This window comes from Ochotona curzoniae, unplaced genomic scaffold (genome assembly GCF_017591425.1).
Source record: "Ochotona curzoniae isolate NIBS_2020 unplaced genomic scaffold, NIBS_Ocur_1.0 contig_4501, whole genome shotgun sequence".
Taxonomy (NCBI): domain Eukaryota; kingdom Metazoa; phylum Chordata; class Mammalia; order Lagomorpha; family Ochotonidae; genus Ochotona; species Ochotona curzoniae.
Genome location: NW_024466307.1, coordinates 6,867,513 through 6,891,434, shown reverse-complemented (window position 1 = coordinate 6,891,434; position 23,922 = coordinate 6,867,513).

Below are 23,922 nucleotides of genomic sequence, written 5' to 3'. Positions count from 1 at the left end.
AATGCCATCTTCTCACGTAAGCAGGGCAGAACCAGCAGCAGTGGCGCCTCTGTTCCATTCCACGTCCCCGAGCTGTGCAGAATGGTGTGGAAACAACACTGTCCTTGACAGCAGCCTGACTGCATGTGAGGCCAGCAAAGTACGGTCCTGTTCCTCAGCCCCAGTGCTGGCTCTGGGAGAAAATGGATGTGACCACAGGTGGCATAAATGCAGATCCCCAATATCAGGTGGTAAATCTTCCTTCAACAAAATAAATCTGAGCTCTGGCATTGCTCACCAGCAGTATCAGGGGTGTGTTGAACGAGTCCCTGAGGTTGTGGTAAGCACCCTGAGAGGCTTTGGCATAGAGAGTGTTCTTTGTTAGCTAGACAAAAGGTAGAACCAAATAACCTTAAATATTAAGCACTGTATGTTCATCAGTTATCAGAATACACTTGTGTGTCCTAACAAGCAAAGCCTTTTCTCATCCATTTCGCCCCTTGAGTCGAGTGTTGTTTCTGTTCTGAGGACTTACGGTCAGTGTGTTTCAGGCATTTCTATTCCTGCTCCTCATCAGCATTTTGACTTTGGGGACAAAGAAGAGGATTTCTTCAAGCTCATTTACCTCACCCTATCTTGCACCTGCTACGGCAGGGCTGAGTCACACGGAGTCTGGGTCATGAAGGCAGAGATACAGCCTCAAGGATCCCAGGGGCCTGATGCTCTGGCCTGGAGGCAGGAGACACGTGTTTAGCTGGGTGGAGGGGGTGAGTTCATCTCAGTGAATCCACAAGCTCCTGCCCTTGGCCGCCTTCTGCATTGCCCGGGGAAGTCTTGCAGCCATGGAGGGTGATGGTGCTGAAGTCACGACCTCCGAATAACCGGAAGACAAAAATCGGTGTCTAAAAAAATAAAACGCAGCTCAGCACATTTCTGTTAGCTTCAACTGATCTTTTCACTTAATGTATCACATATAAATAAAAACTATATACCGATGGAGCACCATAAATGGAGTAATTGGTAGCAAACTGTGACATATTTAAACATTTTAAGTTCCGTGGGCCAACTCCGCCCTGTGCAGGGAGCAGAGTTGGTCATAGCTCAACAAATCAGTCTTTTATTAGCTGCACCACTGACAGAGTACAACCTCAGAGGAGAATGACAAGGAACAAATGCAGGAGCTGTCTCTTGGAGTACTTAAAAACACATATGCTTTGATCTTGTATGTTTTAGCATTGTCACATAGCCATAAGTCAATGAAACTCTGCATGTAACATGTCTTTTTTAGAATTTTAGCAATATTATTCTTTGTTAAGGGATGTTGGCTTACCAAAAATATTTATGTGAAAGTACGTCTCCATGATTAAAATAAAAGAACATGAGTTAGAGAATTTTCCTTGTAATAGGAACAGATGGGTTGGCTTAAGCCTGTTCTTCCACTCAGAAAATTTGAATATTTACACACACACACACACAGCAAGAACCCAGGCCTTTCGAAGGAGGAGACCCTGCTCTGTCCACAGTGTCGGTGTTGCAGTATGGGGCGTTAAACCTCACCGTGGATCACCCATGTCACTTATTGGAGTTGGCATCCAGGCTATTCTTCCAATTCAGATTCCTGGTAAAGCACCTGGAATATGCCAAGTACTCAGCTACCTGGCATCCACGTGGGTGACACAGATGGATTTGCTGGTTCTCTCTTAAGGTTTGTTCAGGCCTAGCTGTTGATTTGTGGAGTGAACCATCAGGTGGAAGGTCTTTCTTTTTTTTTTCTCTCTGTTGCTTTTTGTCATTTTTCCTTTCAAATAAATAAGTGAATAAAACTTTGAAACCATGGACCTGGTGTGATGGTTCAGCAGCTAAATTCTTGCCTTGCAAGTGCTGGGATCCCATATGGGTGCTGGTTCATGTCCCGGCTGCTCCACTTCCCATCCAGCCATTGGCTGAAAATCAAAAAAGGTTCTTAATGACATGAAATCTTAAAGCAGAAGTATGGAGATATAAATGTTAAAATTTTCAGGATTAACTTCCTGAGTTTAAGAGAAAAATGAGTTATAGAAGAATATATTAGCTAAGTGGAAACCAGTTAGAGAAAACTTCTCAAAAAGTTTACACTACCAGACAGAAAACATAATGAAGCATGAACAATTCAGGGAGAAAGTAATATCCATTTGGTTGTGTACCTTGATAGGAAGAAATGAAAGAAAGAAGTACGGGAAATGCTTAAGTATTGGCTGAAAAATAACCCATAAAAATAGCTGAAAATATACCAACCCTCAGATTTTAAAATGAAAGGCATTCATCTTCATAGGACCACCACCTTTGGAAATAAATATAAAATTCTTAAAAATGCAAATGAATAACAGGAATATTTGCTAGCAAAAGAAATGCTAAACAAAAGAAATGCTAAATTGTATAGTGCAGACGGCAGGAATGTAATTGGTAATGAAGGATTAGAGATTTGGGAAGACATATATGAAGTGAGAAGGTGAACATAATGAATAATGACTATGCAAGACGAAAACAATTGTATTTATTCAGTTTACTGTTTTCTAGCTTAATATCATTGCAATACATGGCAGTAGTAGCATATCACTAGAAATTGGATAAAGGTTTTTAATATATTCCATAATCCTGAAAAGACTAAAGGTAGCAAAAGTACTAAATTATGAAAGTAAGACATTTATAGATTTAAAACATATACAATGCCTCAAATGCTGTGGTTACCCTGAGCCATATTTCATTTGTCCACTTAAATATGACTGTTGGTGTAATACATTGTCAGGCATGTATGTTGACAACTTAATACTATAGCCCCCTTAATATATCTTCCTCTCTGTCAGGAAGAATTCTGTGGCTCTCTGGAACTTATTTCACAATAGATACAATGCATTTTGTGCAGAAATCTGACTATCCCGGAGAATTCCCTCAAACAAAATAGGTAGAGGATGTGGTGAGAAGTGTCTCAGCCCTCCATCGGATGACTTTGTAATGTGTTCCATACAATCCCAAAGGATTCACACAAGGACACGCCCTTAATGTCCATAGTTATGTTAGCACTTCATCATTGACATATACCTATTCTTGGCTTCTCTTCCCTATGAGCTTCATATTCGTCTAGCTTCCCAGGTTTTACTAGGATTGCTTTTAACTTAATGTCTGCTTTATAGATCCTTATATTAGATTGTGGTTTCAGAAGATCACCATCTATGGCTATGACACCAGGTTTGGCCCTAAAAAACAAACAAAGAAACAACAGCAACAACAACAACACACACACAAAAAAAACCCCACAGATTTTTGGTATGTGTATCTGGCATTGGTATCTCCTCCTCAGATGACCAGGGCATGACTGTGTACTGTTAAGTAGGTTTTACAAAGCTATTGTGGACTGTATTATTTCAATTCTCGGATACACTGGGTGGTGAGCTGGAGACAAGGCCGTAGATGTGGTGGGGAGACTAATTGCTTCTGCAAGAGCTCTGGCATCTGAACATGAACAGGGAGTAGTAAGTATAAATAAAATAGAGCTATATGGCATTCATAAACTGGTACAGATACCTTTGAAAATACACACAGGATCAGGTTACCCATAAATTTTAGAGGCCTTTCTGAAGTTATTTACTTGTTTATTAAGATTTATTTATTTTTATTAGGAAGGCAGATATCCAGAGAGAAGGAGAGACAGAGGGAAGAATCTTTTATATGTTGGTTCACTCCCCAATTGGCTACAACAGACAGAGCTGAACCAATCCAAAGCCAGGAACCAGGAGCTTCTTCTGAGTCTCCCACATGGGTGCAGGATTCCAAGGCTTTGGCTCATCCTCCACCTCCTTCCCAGGCCACACGTAGGCAGGATGTGGAGCAGATGGGACAGGAACCAGAACCCATATGGGATCCCAGAGCTTGCAACGTGAGGATTTAGCACTGAACCACTGCACTGATCTCTCTGAAAGTATTTAAAGAAACAGTCTTCTCTCCTTTGCTAGAGGAGAGTTAACATCATGTTGTGTTTACTGATCAGAGCCAAGATGAATATAATCACTTCATTGAGCAAGAAGGCAAGGATGAGCTTAATCCACTGAGATCATGGATATCATAGAGTCCAGGTGGACAGGCAGAAGACAAAGGAATCTCCTAACTACCCAAATGTCCATGAGCAGTAGAACACAAGTTTAATCTTAGCCCCCACAGCTGAAAACTTCTTGAGTAATCTACACTTTTCAATAAAGTAATTTATGTGGCCATTCCCATTTGCAGCTGATACTGTTATCTCCGTCTACATTTATATTTTTCAAGTCTCTAATTCCCTAAGTATTTTATCATCTACTTTCCCCACTAGAATGTAAATTTCAACAGGAAAGTTTTAGGAGGATTTGTCTTGTGTGTTTCTGTATTCCATATACCCAGTAGAGTGGCTGGCACTTAATTGGGCTTAATGAATTTTGGTTAAAATACACATGAGCTTCTTTTCTTACCAAAAAGATCATTTTCTTAGCATCCTGGCACTGTCCAGTTGACCAAGATCAAGGATCTCATTAGGGAAGAGCTTGACAGATCTTGTGGCATGGTCATGATGCTGCCTGTTCCTTGATGGGATTCTTCCCCCACGAAATTTGTGTGTGCGTTTCCTGTGGAGCCAGGAACTGAGTTTTGTCGTCCAGAAACAATTTTCCTTCCATTGTCATACCTTTGCCTGTGCTGCTTCTTACTTTCCTTCATTTTGTGCCCCACTGTAACATTCTGAAATCAGGTTTTAGGCAAAAGGTGGTGCACCACGATCTTCAAGAATGAACGGTTCTCCTTGGATCTAGGGCTTGGAAGGAGTTAATGTGACATCCCGCACACCTACCAGGCACTATGCTACTACAGAGGGATTCTGTAGTCCCCGAACCTGAGTAATGACGCCATTAACCTTTCCTAGCTGAGCTCCGTGGCACTTCACCAATGGTTCAAGTGACTCTTTTCTTTCATTGAGACTAGCTAGAATTTTTATTAAGTGTCATTAATCAAAGGTGAAAAATTCTCTAGGCAGGGGGATTGTCAGTGAAACTCGCTGCTGTATGTGGAAAAAGTAAATAAAAGGGCTTGATAATTATGTATTAACTCAAACAGTAACAGTCTCTTCAAATCATCAGTGTCTGCTGGTCTTCTTTGATTTTCGGGGTCTAATTTGGGGGAAGAACTATTAATCTTTTTTTCCATTTCTTTGCCTTTCTTGTTCAGTAATTGAACCATTCAGGTGTTATTGATTAATGTAGCTTTCTTAAATGACAGGTTGGTATGGCAGCTAAAGCTCATCTCTATGCTGTTCTTACTCCTGAAATGACTCATGAGATATTCTGGAATGTGAAGAAAGAATGAGAATTTCAAGTTGTCTTGCACAGACAGACTTCAGTGCCATCAAAGGGGAGGAAGTACGCTTTGCTTTGCCCTATTGTGGTCAAAATCAGTTGGAATGGGTTTTAATTTGCATCAACAGTAAGAATTAGCATATTATAAATGGATCAGATCTGGAAATAAAATGAACTTAGGAAGGTTTTATTAATATGTCCCCAAAGCCTTTGAGGTGACAAGGAAGAAATTCAACTCCATTCTACTGAATTGTACATATTGAGGCTTATGCAACAAGTAGGCAGGAAAAGCTCTTCTTATTTTTGTCAGCTCCAAATAATAGAGGAAAAGATTCAGTCTTGAAAACATGAAATAAGTTCAGTGGAAAATAGGTATTTAGAAAGATAGACCCTATAGGATTATATCATAGCCCAAAACTGCCAATATCATTTATCTTGTGGAATAAACATCTGTGCTCTGTAGCATAATTGGGAGCGACAAGTGCTGTGTGAGTTCTGTTTAGTTTGCAACTCAGATTGTTTCTTCTCCCATACTGGTTTTGTTAATGGTCTCTTGTGGTTGGGCTGCATAGCCTCAAATCCTCACGGTGTGTAAGTGAATTTGTGCTGTGCTGCTCTCCAACACACCTGCAAGAAATTTTAATAGCTTTAAAACCTGAAGATCCTTGCCTAACTCCCCGTTGCATAACAGTCATGACTACCCAAAGTATCATCAAAAAAGATAATTTAATAATAGCTGTGATGATGCAGGCACCTGAAGTTCCATCTGGCAGTGTACTCTCTGCCTCTCCCTTTCTCCTCTCTCTTGCTCCCTCCACCCCCCTCCCCTCGCCGCACAGGTGATAATATAATCTTGGAAAATGCACTTCTGCTGATGTATATTCTGTGTAGTCTTCCTTGGCTATCCAAAGCTAAATTTCAATGTTAGTTTTAACTGTGAATTCATGCTGAATTCTTAGTTTGAAAATGGTTTGAAAAATTATATGACCTGTTTCATCTCCTGAATTTCCCTGTTAACATTTAAAATTTAGTTTAGAATACAGCTACATAAATATAGAATGAAAAAAAAAAAACTAATCCACTTCACTTGCTTAGTCTATTTGGAACTAAGGCTTTAAAAATAACCTAAAAAATAAATGCTAAATGCAAAAATGAGTGCTGAAATTTTTTGTTAAAATACAAGCAAGAGTTTAATGATTATTTACCACACCTTGAAATGAATGATCTTTTTAAAGGAAGGATAATTTTAAATAGTTTCAAATGTTTTTTACTGAAGTGAGGAAATGGAAATTTGCAATGGGTGGATAAGTGAATGAACTGAATAAATACATACAATCATTAAGAATAAATTTTATCAAATCATTTATTGTTGTACTTTTGCAATTCAATCTACACTGAAACCATATTTTAAAGGAGACAATAATTCAGGAAAAATGAGCTTTAAATTTATATCACTCATCCTTTGTGAACACTGAATGGTTGGATTGTTACTTGTCATTAACAAAATATCTGGAATTTGGTCTTGGGAATGCTAGAAGAACATTGTATAAACTATGACTGCAAGTCATCCACTTTCTCTGTGTTTTAGTTGATGTTGCTGCAATAGAGAACATCGTAGTCTTTCCAGCATTAGAAATTATCTGTAGATTGCACTAAATCTCTGATGTGTGTGTGCCTCACATGGGTGGGGAATAGAGATGAAGTCTTACTGAAAGAAGAAAATCTGTTGGAGAATTATCCAGTTTGTGCTTAGTTTTCTGTACTGACTGCTCACAGCATACAGATAGCCGAGAGGTAGCACAGCCATCCTCAATTTCATTGCAGTATGTCAGTCACTATAGCACATTATCGATCTTTATCAAAAACAAAAACTAAGCCATCTTAAACTTAAATTAGATTATTGTAATTTGATGCCTGTTTGGTCTGTGTCTCTCTCATCAGAATTCATACGTAGCACTTTGAATACGGTGCCTGAAAGTACAGATCAATTGACTAAGGTGTCCATGAGGACACACTATCAACTGGTATCCTAAATGAAATGATTGAACTGACGCTGACAGCCTCAAAAGCTAGGATGAATTTAAAATGTCAAATAAAATTTCAGAAAAATCTCCTTTTCATATTAAATTTTTTTAAAAAATTAGTATGTTAGTTTTCAATTTGGCTAGATATATTCTGTTGTTGTATTCCTTTTAACCTGCAGTTTTGCCTATGTTTATCATAGAAAGGATTAAGAGCATGAAATGCAATAATAAATGATCATACTTTCTCTCACTTTTACACAAATGAAATACCTGTATAAAAATAATCTATCTATTTTATTAATACAAACTGATAAAAGGATGCATTCTTTGCAGGAAAAAAATTATTATGTCATCTACAAGAAACAGAAAATACTGTTATTGTGACCTTAGCGGGAATGGCATTTAATTCTTGTCAATAAGCAGAAATTCAACAGTGGGAACAGGCGTGTGCAGCATTTGTGTGATGCAAACATGAACTTCTTGTGCTTGTGCTTCTTGCTTGTGCTCTACCATGCTTGTAGCTCCATTGTGACACAACCCTAGGACTCATTTGGTAAGAGAAGGGGCAGGCCAGTTGAGTCTGTCATGTTTCCTCAGGAGCCAGAGGCTCTCGCAGAAACACCACATGAGGTGTTGATCACACTTAGTGGGCCAGGACTGCACCTCTTGGCTACCCATAGCTGCAAGGCAGACTGGGATTCCAAGCAGTTAGCACTGATGGGTAATGAGAAGGAAAGTACTGAGAATCTGATTCTCTAGGACAGAATACAGCCAGAAGGTAGACAGTCAGCAGCTAGCTGTCTCTAGTATCAACTATGATTTCGATGCTCTATCGATAGTCAATTAAATTCCAGAAATTTGAATAGGGAATAAAATGCAAGACAAAAAAAGAAATTAAGGTCATACACTGAAATGTGACTTCAGAGGATCTTACTCAGAAGACATGTATGTATATATGTATAATTTCAAACAAAACATATCACCAACTGCTTAAAAAAGGGATATCAATTGTGGATAAAAAAGGATATCAATTTGAGCACACTATAAAACATGAAGATGAAAAATATGGGTTTCTCTTTACACAGCCATTTAATACAATCCCTTTTACATAAATCATGTCAGTAGACTAGTGTGACAGTCAGCTAAGGGTTGTTTTCGGTGAGGCTTTAGTTAAATGAGCACTAGTATCACTACTCAAATGAGTATTCATAACCAGTCCTTGTTTTATTCTAGAGTAGCAACAAAATGGCAGAGACGACAGCTGCCACATCATACACACACACACTCCTTCCTACACAAACTATGCTTTGTACATCAGATGCAGCATAAATACCACGGCATGTGGCAGTTGCTATGGCAACAAGTTTTTTTCTAATGAAGAGCAGATGGAATAGGCATATAAAACTTGCATAAGTTGTTAGTAATCTGTGAGTTACTGTAGACTAGTTGCCGGAGGAAACTTTTAAATTTGAGCGTTTCTAATTCTCCCATATAACATGTTCAACTATTTCTTTTCCCTTCCCAAGCTTGGTCCATTTTCGTAACCAAATGGCAGTGGAAAATTGCTAGCTGTTTTTCCCCTACCACAGAAATTGTGTGTAATTGTAAATTGGGTAATTGTATATTCCTGTCTGCTTTTCCAAATAAATTTCCATTATGAAGTTTTTAACTGTTTTTCATTGAACACATATGGACCTTCAGTGATTCCATAGAATGCATTTTGTTTAAATGCAATTCATATAATACACAGTAAATGATAATTTTGAGAATGATTCCAATTCATATAATATGTATGATAATTTTGAGGATACTGCCAAGTGTGTCATGGTTACAACATTCTATATGGCTTTTTACACAATTCTCCTGAGTGCTATGGGACATATATTTAGTACTTTGGATCAGATTTTGTTCTGTCTGAGCATCCAAACTGTGGCATTGATTTGAAATATTCTATTCATCATGTGGATATGAGAAGAGAAAAAAATAAAAATTAAGGACTGAACTGTGTTTGTACAGTCATAGCTCATCGTTTTTCTAGATCAAAGAACTTTCTTTGTTGATCTGTAGACGCTAACAGCATGCAAAGGCATTTTTCCTAGTGGTTTGGGTTTGGATGTCTCATAGTGGAGTTCTGGATCCACACGTGACTCTAGTTTCTTATGAATGTGCACTCTGAGAGGCAGCAGGTGACAGCATAAGTAATTGGGTTCCTATCACCCCCGTGGGAGGCTTGAATTGAATTCCTGTCTCCTGCCTTGAGTCCTGGTGGTATCTCTCCCTCTCTCTCAACATTTATTTATTTACTTATTTGAAAGGTGGAGTTCCAGCGAGAGAAGGAGAGAGATATCAGCCATCTGCTGATTCACTCCCCAGATGACCACAACCGTTGGGGTGGGGCCAATGGCAAGACAAGAGCTCTTTCTAGGTCTCCCATGAGGAGGTGAGCGGTTCAAGCACTTGGGCCAGCTTCCAGTGCTTTTCACAGGTGCATAAAGAGGAAGCTGGATTGGAAGTGGAGTCACTAGGACTTGAACCGGGGCCCAGATGGTTTTTTTTTTTTGCTGCTGGCCCTGCGATAGTGATGTTATCTTCTGTTCCACAGTACTAACTCCTCTGCCTATGTCTTACATAAAGATAAAAGTAAATTTTAAATCATATGTCAGCAGATACTTAGTGTACCTTCAGTTAACACAGCAAGGGACAAGGAACACCTTTAGGAGTGAGGAACAAGGACCATATTGAAGGATAGGGTTTCCTGGGAAAATAAAACAAATGTCACTGATTATATATATGTATATATATATATCAGTTAAAGTCCTCAGCATATGAAGATACTCATGTGAATTGCACCATGGTTACCAGGCTGCCGTGGCCTGTGCTGTCTGAATCAGCTGCTCACAAGCAATGGGATGCATTGCAGGATGGTCCAGGCAAGTTCTGACGTGTTTAAGAAACGATCGACTTCAGGTGTATCTAGAGGTAGAAGCTCCTCAGGGGAGGTCCATCCTTACTTTTTTAAGGTCTGTAAGAAAATGTCAGGTATCCCTAATCCATAAGGAGTACTGGAAATACAACACACAACAGACTTCTATGTAAGACATTATCAGGCAATACACAGGAGCACATTTCTGCTTGAAATGACAATTACAAATATCATCTATTGGAATCCTATAACACTGGTTGGTATGACCAAGAATAAATGTGAAGTTAATTTAGATACTGTATCAAGGGCAGCTTTTTCAAAAAGAGATATTTGTGTTGAGAGCACACAGACTCCTAAACTGAACTTGAAATTAAAATGAAAGCAATTGCCATTTAGACCTGAGTTTGCCTGTTTTATGTATTCTGCAGTAATTTGTGAACAATCAGCATGTAAAATCTGAGCTCAAAAAACATGGAGATTGCTACTGAGATAACCCCTGCTCAGGTTATTGAGATTGGGACTGGTTACTGTATGTGTTGAAGCAGTGATTATAGCATTTTAAAATGCTTTTTATTTTACCATTGTTTGTACAACAGTAAGCCTGAAAAGTATGTGATAGTGAGGATAATCTAAAAAGTCATTCTTCTGGATTAATATTCCTCATCCAAAAGCATGTATTGTCTTTTAATGAGAAATTAAATGTACTTCATTTAATTTTCCCCCAAAAAGTCTATTAGTTAAGAAAATATAGCCATAGAATTTTAGCACATAAATGACAAAAGTGTATTTGCTCAAGCTCCACGAATAATCACACAGAGGTAATACCACTACTGGATTTAAAACTCAAGAAAGTTATTCTCCCTTATCAAGAACCAATACACAGTAATTACTGTAATCATACTTCATCCGTTAGCAAATTAACCCTTCACTCCATGGGAAGCTAAAGGGAATTAAGCATGCTTTGACTTCCAGAGAGTTACATGTATTTTTATATTTCTAATTCATTATAGAAATAATTGTGGACTCTAATTTTGTTTAACTAGTGCGCTGCTTATAATTGCAAAATAGCTGTCCCACAATGGCTGCAAAGGCTTGGCTTCGTACGACAGTAATGACTGTTCAGCCTCTCGTAAGACACTTAATATGGAAGGACGTGAGAGATTTATAATTAAAACAATCTTCTCAATGAATTGTTTGCTCAGAAAACAAACAGCTCGCCTCTACCTCGGCACTAGCAATTGACAATTAATTGGCGGCATTGTTGACAGTGCACTTTGGTTATGCTTTACGACTTGGGAGAAACACGGTTTTTATCCAGGACACTATCACAGGACTTGTGATTTGGTAATCATTACTCATAAAATACAACGCGTCATTGAACACGGTATCCTTATCCACGTTATAGGAGAGTGTCAATCCGTGCAACAGAATAGCTTGCCTTGTCTCTAGTGATGGTTATCTCTTCTTTGTATTTCCATAAATGGTGTTAGATGATCAGGTATGGAGAAATAAAATCCACATAAAATATGTGTGATGGTTAAATCCTAAAATAGCACTGTAGCTGACTAATATCACAAATCAATGTCGTCTAATGTGCTTATCACGTTACATGCAAATATGGTGCATTCCAAAGCAGCAGATCATGTTTCCTTTCTCTTCTCAAGCAGAGAAGAAGTTTTCCATTTTCTGACATGTTGGTACATGGGCATTGTCCGTGTATGCTCATTATTATTGCAGCTGATCCTTTGAAAATTCAGTGCTGGGTTGCTTGAATTTTGTGGTGCCTTTCAGCACTGTTTCATCATGTTCTTTCTCCATCAGTCCATCTCCCTGCAGAGCTCAGGTTTTGAAGCCACCAGATTGAGACCTAGAATGTTCATTCAGAGTCATGGTCGGGGCAGCTTAAGGACCCTCTGAGCCTTTCTTCTCCCATTCAGATAATGGGCAAGCTAACAGCACCTGTCCTGATTACCACACAAATGTCTCCTGAAAACTTACTGGGACATGTTGTATGCGTATTTTAGTTTTTCATGGAAGCAAAATTAGCAATTTATTCATTTAGACATGGAAGCAAAATTAGCAATTTATTCATTTAGACATTTCTGATACTCATGCCTACAGTCATTTCCTTTTAATATTTGTGTTTTAATTTTGATAGAAGGCTTTAAAAAGTTCTTATGGTGCTTGAAGTGATGAAAATAAATAAAACAGTGGAAAACTCAATGTTTGCATGACACATTGGTCTTGATTTTTTTTTAGTATTTTGCATTGTTGTTTTTCTCAGTTTTAGAGCATTTGAGTAACACTTAGTAATTGTACATGCCTATGAAGTACAGAATAAAGTATATAATGTGCATTGGTCAAAGAGTAATTAGTATCGCTTTCTCATTTCTTTGTGTCTGCATTTATCATTTTTTCTTATAAAATATGTTATGGCTTATTGTGAATTATACTCATCTCACTGTGCTATGACATATTAGAACGTATCTGTTCTATCAAACTGTGTTTTGGCACCTGCTATTTCATCCTCCCCCCATCATTTTTTAGATTATAGTAATCACTATTTTTGCCTTCATGTAGAATTTCATAACTGCTACAGATGAAGGCAGTTGCTTGTCTTCTTAGAATCTTTGTGATCAAGACAGTGTATTACACTTTCCTGGTCTGTGATGGCCTGGACAGTTTTGAGGAGTGCTAGCTGGATATTTTGCCACAGATGCCGTTTGTCTTCTGTTTCTCTAATGATTCAAATGGAATGATAGATACGGGTAAGAAAAACTGCAGTGGTAAAGCGTTCTGTCTCCTCAAGAAAAACTTGTAGTAAATTCATTGGTTGGTTGGACTCTCCAGAGAAATGCACTTGAGTGGATTTGTAACACAGATTTAACCGATGGGCTGCCACAGTAATGAGATCTGAAGAGTCTCAAGCCTGCAGGTGAGGCTGGCAGGTGGGGACCTTGGAAAGGTTTCTCATCCTCTATACCTTGGTGCTTGCAATCAAGGCCTTCCACTGAGTGGATGAGGCAAAACCTCGTTTGACTTGCAGTTAGTCTCCTCTTTCAGTTAACTGGCTGTAGAAACGGCAAGATACTCTCACAGCAATGCTTCAATAAGCACGTAATCGGATAACTGGGCGTGCCACCTGGCAATGACGTCACACGAATCGCCGAAGCTGCGCAATGTCAACAGGGCCTAGAGTTATTCCTGCTAACTTTGAGAACTTTTCTAGGTTAGTCACTGTCAGGCTAGCAGGAATAGGTCGCCCAGGCGGGTGTGGAGTCCCAAGACTGGACTGTCCTCAGCTTCTTTCCCAGGCCAGAAGCAGTGAGCTGGATGGGAAGAGGGGCTTCCAGGATTAGAACCTACCTTTCCCGGCATGTTCAAGGTGAAGACTTTAGCTGATAGGCTACCATGCCAGGCCTTATACTCCCCTTTCTTGAAAGTAGAGCATCTAAATAAATTACTTTGTGTTCTTCATGGGAATTATTTAACTCTCTCACTTATCTAACCATTTGTTTATGTTAGCGTGCTTCCTACCTTCTATTACAGTGATTATATTTTCCTCATTTGTACTATAAAATTGTATGGGTTTTGACAATGAATCAGGCTACCATGCCACCTGCCCACCATTACTGTGACATGCAGTGTTGGTACATTGCCCTAAAAAGTATACTTCGTATTATCTAATCTGCCTTTATTTCTCCATTGTTTCATTTGTTTCTCTTGTTCTAGAACTTCATTTTACTGGAGTCACCCAATAAGCAGGCATTTGAACTTTATGACTGTTCTGCTTCTTTCACTCAGCAATGTTTAAGAATCAATCATGTCTTTTCGCGTGGATTTTAATGTCTCTCTTTTAGTCACTGAGTAGTAATAGCTAAGACTATATCACACTTTGTTCATATAGGAGGAGAATTTCCAGGTAATCTGTTTCATAAGGAACTATGGTGAGGTTAGCATATGTTTCACATGTTGGTGTTTTGAGGACTTTAAATATAAATACTTCAATGGAAATAAGATACTTTTAAATAAATTAAAGATCTCAGTGATCTTTAATAATAGAAGTTGATAATATTTACTAGTGCAGTCATGACTTGAAATGTGTACTTTTTTATTTTCTAACATCTGGAGCTATAATAAAACATAATTAATAGCTTTATACTATCAATTGAGGGAGGCAGAGTCATTGTGTTTTTGTTACACATGCACCAATTAGGTTATAGTTTTTCATTTGTCATAACTTCAATTGAGTGTGTGTGTGTTAGTATTCTTGTACATGCCAAATGTCTCCAAAGGTATCACATGTTAATTCAGCAGTTAAAGACAAAGGTAATCGTAAAAAGGAATTGATACATTACAGAAGAAGGACACACATTTTATGTTAACGCAGACATTTCATTGTTGGGAGAATGATTCTATTTTCTTTCCAAAGATTAAATAATATGCTTCATATTTATCAAAGAAAGGTTGAAAGCCTAGAGTAGATAAATGAATTTCATCCTCTATTTTACTAATATATGTGGACAGATATTGCCTTTCATAATCAAGGAATACAATTGAAAGCATGAAAAACTGCCAAAAACTTCGGTATAGCTCAAATTAATTGTGCAGCAAACACGAGACTGGCATGATGGATTGTCACTCAGGATTATTATTAAGGCATTGTGTCGCAATTTAATTGGCAGCCTTTTGCTGTCTTGCTAATAGTAGATAAAATAATGATGTGTCTCACCATCCTTGAAATTTTATCTAGTTTATAATATGTAGTCTCTATGATGCACTGTGCCTCCCTGTCTATGTCATCAGTATCCTTCAGCTTCTAAATTATGCAAGGAGAATGGTGTTATTGCACTAATTTAGTGATGATACAAGTTAGAAAGAAGACACTATTCCCATGGGGTCAGATAGCTGACAACTGGCAGAATCTGGGCTTGAACCTTTGAGAGCAGATCTGACGTGTATCCATTACCCTGTGACGCTGCTATAGCATCATTCCTTTCTTGCATTTGGTGACCATGTTGGCATAATCTTTTGTTGGTTTTTGTGATTGAAATATGTTGAAACAACTTTGGAATTATATCTGGATCCTGCTTACCTCTGTACCTTATTCTCATTCAGATTATCACTAGAATGATATCTGACGTTCCAAAAGGGGGGAGGTAGGTAAGAAGAAACAATGGGACCAGAAATTGTGAGGACTAAACCACCTGTTGGGAATTCATTAATGTAGGTGTAAACATAAGAGAAGGCTACACTGGATACAATATTGAGAGTCAATTCAGCGTTTGCATCTGAGGTGAGGATAGTAACTACATGTTGCACTATATCATCATGGGTGATCAGCTTTTGTGCAATCAAGTATTGCAAGTTTTTAAAGTAAAGATACATTGGGCAGCAGGGCCATTACTCCCAACCTAGCTAATTGAAGGAGAGAAAGGCTGAACATCCTACAGAGAATCAAATCAGTAATGTGAAGAAGAGCACCCCATTATAGAAACTCTTCCAAAATGAAAAGCAAAGAATAAGATTAGAGAAACAGACAAACTTGGGTATATTCAGGGTAGCATGGTCATATACCACCAAACTACTGCGGGAAAACATAGGAGGCACTCAGCAAGATACAAAAATTGAGAAAGACTTCTTAGAAGAGTCACCAAAGACTTAGGCAGTAATGTCAAAATAAACAAAGGAAACTGTATCTACCATATGACCCAAGTATCCCACAACTGGAAATATTCAAAAAAGTGAAATCTACATATGGGAAGGTGACCTATAACCCTATATATTTTTTAAAAGATTTATTCGTATTTTTATGGGAAAATCAGATATTCAGAGAGGAGGAGAAGACAGAGCTTCTGTCTGATGATTCACTTGCGAAGTGGCCACAATGGCTGAGCTGAGCCAATCCGAAGCCAGGAGCCAGGAGCTTCTTCTGGGTCTGCCACACAGGTGTAGGGTGTCAAGGCCTAGGGCCTTCCTTGACTGCTTTCACAGGCCACAAAGAGGAAAACTAGATGGGAGGCAGGGCTGCAAAGATTAGAAAGATAAGAAAGATGACAGAAACAATAAAAGACACTAAGTTGTTGTATTAGAATATAATCTTCAGTGTATCTTGTTAAAAGCAATAGTAAGTCAAAAATATGCTTAAGTCATATTATCCAGGAGAGAACTGATAGCAAGCATGTAATTACAAGTATTTTGGAGACTATGCAGCATTAGTTAGAAACCATTAAGACCTGGGTCTAGGTTGCTGAAATGTGTAGTGATTAACATCCCGCAAATAGTCTTGCTTAAGACTTACACATTAAATATGTAGAACTGGGCAATTTCCATCACTGACTGCTTTGTTCTCTTAGATATTAGGTGTCTAGGAACTGCACAGGTACATGATGAGGTTCTTTATGTGAATAACAAACCCTGTTGTCTCTGATCCAAAGGGTATTGTCCCTTTGGCCACTATCTGTCAAACTTCACTCTAGTTGAACTTCCTAGCTTTAGAGACAGATGCAATCTCCAGACACTTCACTGTTTCAGAAAATTTAATCATATTTTAAATAAATGATCTTCCCACAAAGCCCCTTTTCATGTAATGCTATTCAGAGGATATCTCACTATTTAGCTATCCAATACAATTTCATGCAAATAGCAGAATTAGACCAAAGTTCTGAAACATTTCAGGTAATGTTAAGTTATGGTATAACATGATTGTTAATAAGCTTAAACTAATTAGGTACTAAGGTAATTACAAGTTATACTTGCATATTTGGTTATAAGAAAAATAAATCTAGAAGAAAAACTACATAAAATTAAATATGATTACCTAGTTATAGATTCATAGATGAAAACCTCTAGTAACACCACACAAATTTTGTGGCCAAAGGGAGCAGAACAAAAAGATCTTTATTTTTTCAAGAAGTCCTGTTTCTAATAGAAGGTAAATGTTTTCTTCTGTGTATTCTTAACATATAATTTGGTATTTAAATTTTCCAATGTGAATTAAGGAATTGATAGAAGAGAAATTGGGAGTGGCTCAAGATTGTTTTGGATGTAGCTCATGTTAGACACAATAAGAAAAAGGCATATATCAAATTTAACAATGGAATACTCAGATTGTAAAATAATAATCAAAATATTGGTGATCTCCAATGCTGGTTGAGAAAGATGTGGTGTATTTGGTAGGGTTCTCTTAAGAGACAGAGGAATAAGGTATTAGAGGCACATACTGCATGGTTTATGATCGGATTGTCCTGGGCAGTGATGGGTGCTGGAAAATCTCCCAGATCCCCACAGTCCAGGCTAGAGAACCAAGCAACCGCAGAAGCTCTGAGCACCAGAGCTTAAGCTTGTTAGAGGTTAAGAACAAATGGGTTCCTCAGCCTAGTCTCTCTTCTGCTTTTGCTTTGTCTGGTGACTCTGTTGAATTGAAGGATGCTCATCCATACTTCTGAGCGTGGAGCTTCTGTACCAGCCTACAGTGCTGTTGTCTTCTGCCGACAGCCTCTCACAAGCACCCAGAAAGAGCAGTTCTTTATTGGAGTGCTCCTTGGTTTAGCCATTTTAACCATAATATATAATAATCATATAATATATAAGAATTATATCATATATAATATGATTATATCTCTCTATATAATAAATTAATAAGCAGACAATGATGAAAAAGCCAATTATGAGCACACGTATCTATCTATCTATCTATGTATTTATCCATTCCTACCTCTGTGACTCTGTGTGCATGTGTATATATATGTGTGTATGTGAGTACATAGGCACACATGTGTGTTCGCTATCACATGTGAATATGCAAACAATAATACAACTGAATGGAGAAGCAGACGAATCTACTATTATATATATATTTTTTTTTAGTATTTGATAGAACAATGAGGTAGAAAAACAATAAGGATATAGTTGATCTGAATAACTCTATTGATTCACTTGATCCCATGACATTTAGGGAACACTTCATCCAGCAACAGCGAGATAAACATTCATTTCAAGTACTCATGTAATATTCAATAAGAAACACTGCACTGGAAACAATAAAACAGTAAATGTTAAGAAATAGAAATCATGCAGAGTTTACTTCCAGAAAAAACTGTGAGATACAATGAGTGCTATTCCTATAGGGAAATTGATAACATTAAATATATGTACGTATTAAGAAGAAAGATCTAAAATCAATAAGTTAAGCCTACACACTAAGAAAGCAGTTTAATGAAAGAGAACAATTTAAGCCTAAAGCAAGCAGGAAAATAAGTAATAAAGAGTAGAAACAAATTAAAAACTAAAATGAAAATCAATGAAACTCAAAGCTGTTTTTATAAGATACATAAAATCGACAAACATGTGGCCCAATAATGGAAAAATATGTTATCAATATCACAACTGATATAAATTTTATTCTTATGTTGTAGGTCATTTTATATCATGATGAAAGTTTGTAGTATGAAGATGTTGTCTTGTAATAATGTCATGTTGATGTCCTCTCTGTAGAAAGGTTATATTAATTTTTTTGAATGTTTCCAAAATTTTGAAGTGAATATCTTGTCTATGTTGGTACATGCACAATTAAACACATAATTTATTGTGCAGTTTTTACACCTAGAATTAAATGATTAATGCACATTTCCCGAGACTTGATTTGGGATGAACTACTAATCTTATGATGAGTTTCTGTCTGTTCCTCACACAATTTCATAACTTATTTTAATTTTTTAGATGTTCACAAGTCATAATTTTGTAAATCATTTTTATTATTAAGAATTTCCCTTTGAGTTACAAAGCACCCGAAAATAACAATGTAAGTTTTACTTAAAGATTTATGTGTGTTACGGTAACATTTTGTCTTACTAATAATTTGGAAGATGTATTTCCCTCTCTTTTCATTTGTTCTATTATTTCAATCTGGTCAGCAACTTTATAGTTTACAGATTTGTGGGTTAGATTTTGATTCTTAGGGTTTTTTTTTGTTTATTGATGCAGAGAGCTTTTATCTAATATTCTATAGAAAAGCAACCCATTCTGAAATATTGAAACATAAAACAAAAATCAGTTTCCAACTTTCACATCTGCTTGGATGTATTTTGAATAAAAAAAAAATAATGTGTTTGACAGAGAGACAGACATACAGAAAAAAGAGAGCCATCTTCTATTGGTTCACAATAATCAGCAGGTTAAGTCTGGAAACTAGGAACTCAATCCAGGTGTCCCACACAGGTGGTAGGAACCCGCTTCCTGCAGTTATCACTGCTGCCTCCCACACTCTGTGTTAGCAAGAAGCCAGAGCCCGAGCCCAGAGGTCAGAACGCGTGCATGGGACACCTGAGCTCCACTGTGGAATCCCGATCTTAACAAGCGACTTAACCACTAGACTGAGTCTCCATGTGTCATATGAACACCACTGTGTTCCTACCTTCACCAACACTGATTCTTGCACAATACTATGGTTTTGTACAAATTGAATGTGGAGTGTATTTTTATATATTAATTTTCATTAATATCAAGAGTTTCCTGGAATTGTTATTTGGTGTTTGTCATTAATTGTGGAAGGTATTCAATTCATAATTACTTCAAATAATTCTTTGTTTCTGTATGTCTTTTCAGTTTTTGCAGCTGTGCTTATATTGCAGCTTCTGAAATGTTCCACAGGTGGTTCGTGTTGTATTCTTTGATGTCATTTTTTTTGTTTGTTTTTTAGTGCTTCCTCTGTTGTTCTCTGTGATGTCTCTTTAGGATCACTGTACCGATGTGTTCAACAAGAACATTCTTCCTTTCTGTTACAGGACTTTTTCTCAGTGTACTTTCTGATTATTTCTTAAGATTTTTTTTCCTGTAGGATTGACTTTTTTAATTGAAAGAATTAGAGAAAGAGAGAGAGGGAAGACAGAGAATTTCCCATTTAGTGGGTGATTCCCCGTGTGGCCTGAACAGCATCATCGTCAAGGCTGGGAGCATCATTTGGCTATTATCTCTATTGCATTCCCAAGTGCATTATTTGGCATCTGAACCAAAAGTAGTACAACCAGAATTAAAACTGGCAGCTCAGTGTCAGATGTTCCTGTCCCTTGTGGCAGCTGAACACATTGTCCTAACCCTGCCCCCACCGTCCTGCCCCCACCCTGACAAAATAAAATTTTATGGTAAAGACAACTGTTGGTGATGGCTGATCTCAGTTTGGAAAGCATGTCCATACAGGAAACAAACCAAAAAGAGAAATCACAATCAAAGCAATTTATATTCCTGTATAAAAGATTTAAAAATTAATTTAAAATTAACTAGAATGCAAAAGTATGCAATAACCTGAGAAATGTATTATCCAAAAAGTATTCTAGAAGAATGATTAAAACTCTGCAAAAGACTGCTTGCTGCTGCCCTCCATAATGCCTAACACTTTATGAAAAATATACAAATGCCATTAATTTATAATTTATGTCACCCAAACGAAATACAGATCTTGACTTATCATATTAAATTTTTGTGCTGTCTCAATAATTTTTACCTTTGCAGTCAAGCTAAAGAGCTATAAGCATTTTTAAATGACACATTCATAATGTCCTTTTTTTAAACCATGAATTTCAATGATTTTTACTTTTGCTCCATCAACACAGATGAGGTATTTACATGTGCAGATTTGCATGTGATAATGTTTCATAATGTGTAAACCATACAAACGGCTGGTTTTGTATACTTTGGCTGCAGAGAAATGACAACACCTTTCTGTACCACAATGGAATCGTGAAGCAGCAGCTGAGACTTTTAAACGAATTTATCTACTCAGTAAATCAACCATGTTAAAATTAAATGGTCATTCGGTTATCTATTTCCTGTTTCAGGGTGCTGAAAATGCTGTTGAAATAGGAAGTTGGGGTGGGCACACAGGCACACTGTTTAACAAACAGAATGATATTGTTTTTTTTTTAATAGAAAGAATTCACTTCAAGCATAGTTCCAGGAAACGCAATGAAAATTGGAAGGGTTACTCTTCCACGACACTGCTGTAATTGCATGTAATTATATGTACATGCTCTGTCTTCCTCTTTTCTTCCTTCTTCCTTTACTCTCATTTTCCAAAAATTCTTCACTAAATATGTATTATTATGAAATGAAATGTTACAGAAATAGCCAACACTTGTCCAGGCATTTTTTCCCCTCCACCTTAGGAAATCTGCATGTCTGATCAGTTTTGTCTTTGTGACTTGTCTTGCAGTCCTGGCTCGTTGCTCAGGGGTGTTGTGACGTCACATAGGCTCTCTACCTCCTCTTTCATTTCCTTTTGCTTTTGGGAGAACATCCAGGGTTTGTCTTCTGCATTACTGATTTGATTCAGCAATAACTATTCTGTTATCTAAAAAAAAATGCTATTTCATGTTCATCTCATTCCTTTTCAATCATTTAGAGTTCCACATAATGTAAAAGAATTAAAGATAGGAAAGCCAAAACTTACTTCCAGTTTTCTAGGTTTCCTGTATAGAATTGTTTTATTGTGTGCTGCAGTTTACATGTTACAATAGTATGTAATTTTCTCAAAGCAATATCATCTTGTATTCTGTGGTGTAAGAATAAAATTGATATAAAATACAGCTTCAAATAAAAAAAATCAAGCTGTAATTCTTTTTAAAGCCTGGCTCTATAATCAGTAGGTGTTACAGCTATGGCTTCTTCAAGATTCCAGGATTGTGAACCATTCTTAAAATTTTCACTTAATAACATTATGTTAAATCTATTGTTGATGGAGCTGGCAGGATGGCTCAACTGGCTAATCCTCACCTCTAAGTTCCAGAATCCAGGGTGAACGTTGGTTTCGGTCTCAGCTTCCCCACTTTCCACCTAGCTCCCTGCTTGTGACCTGGGAAAGCAGTGGAGGATGGATGGCTCAAGACCTAGGACCCCTGATCCTGGCTTTGGCTTTGGATCGGTTTAACTCCAGCCATTACCAGCAGGAATGGAAGATCTTTTACTCTGTTTTTCCTTCTCTGTGTATATGTGCCTTTCCAGTAAAAATAATCTTTAAAAAAAAAACACTTTGGTGATATTTATTTATTTTTGCAGAACATGTCTTTCCAGTCCTGTCTTTGAAGATAATTATTGTCATTGATTTTACCTGCCAACTACTTGGATGCCTACCAATTCCCTTTGTATTTCAATGATTAATGATAAGGGAAAAAACAAAAATAAATAGGGTGCAAGTGTTGGAGACTTCCTACCCTGGGATAGCAGGGTTAGTTAAGCTACTGGCTCCCCACTCTCCACCTCCTGTGATCTCATGCTGTGGCTGCACCATTGTCTGTACCACCTTTCTCCCTCTTCTGCTTTGAGCAGTTCCCAGCATTAGGGAGACACCAGGTGTCTGGGTTGTTGATGGTGCAGATCTTGCCAGAATCTGCTGGCCCTTAGGTGTAAGGGCCACCTGGACATGTTTTGGGTTGAACCTGGCTTCTGGTGAAAATCAAATTGCCTCTTACTGACTGCCACTGTGGGTATCTGGTCACTGCACCCACACACTGTTGACTCTTATACCTTCCCAGGTCCATCAGTCCCCAGGTGCCCCTGTGCCATTGGCCTGTTCTCTTCCACTTCCTGGAATGTGCTCACTTGCTTCACTCTGGCTAATGCTTCTCCATCTGTTTCAGTGTGGCCTACCCTATTCTGTCATCTTGATTTTCCCATCTTTTTTTTTAAATTTAAGATTTAATTATTTTTATTGAAAAGTCAGATCAGATTTATGGAGAGAATGAGTGACAGAAACATCTTCCATACACTGGGTCACTCCCCAAATGGCCACAGTTGCCAGAGTTGAGCCAATCTGAAGCAGGAGTTTCTTCCAGGTCTCCCACATGGGTGCAGCATCCTGAGATTTTGGGACATCCTCTATTATTTTCCCAGGCCACGAGCAGGGAGCTAAATGGGAAGTAGAGCAGCTGGGACACAAACTGGAGCCCGTATGCGATCCTGGTGCTTGCAAGGGAAGGATTTAGCCACTGAGACATCACACGGAGCTCTGAACTTTTTCAATATATGAACACATTTGGTCCTCCACAACCACATGAAGACCTTGTCATGATCATCCCTACTTCACACACACAGTGACTAAGTGACAGGCATTGGGTGATGCCATTGAAACACTACAGAGGCCCTCCGTAGAACTGAGTGCCTGCCCCATGCTAACAGAGCTAATTCCTGTGAGCTCTGTCGTGTGGCAGGCACCAGGGGAGTGCAAGGGGCTGCTCCAGTCACAGGAGATCACCCCGGCCCATCGCCTTAGAGCTTCCAGGATGACAGCATCACCTGCACATCCCGATCTTGCTCTCCCCCCTCCCTCTGTCTTCCTGTCTTTCCCTCACTCCATTTCTGTTTCCCTTTTTCATAATCAAACACTTTGCACTATTTAAAAATAAAATGAACTCTCCAGGAGGTTTTAAAAAAAATCCCCTACACATTTGCAGATCAGAAAATGTGAACAAAAAATTTGGTGATATGCTTATGAAAAAGGTATAGCCCTTCTTTTAAATGTTAACTTATGTATTATACAAGTTTAAAGAGTAAATTCCTGCTATCTCCTCCTTCATTTGATTTTTAAAATCTGGTTCCGGTGCTGTACCCTAGTGGCTAAAGTGCTTGCCTTGCAAGTGCCAGGATCCCA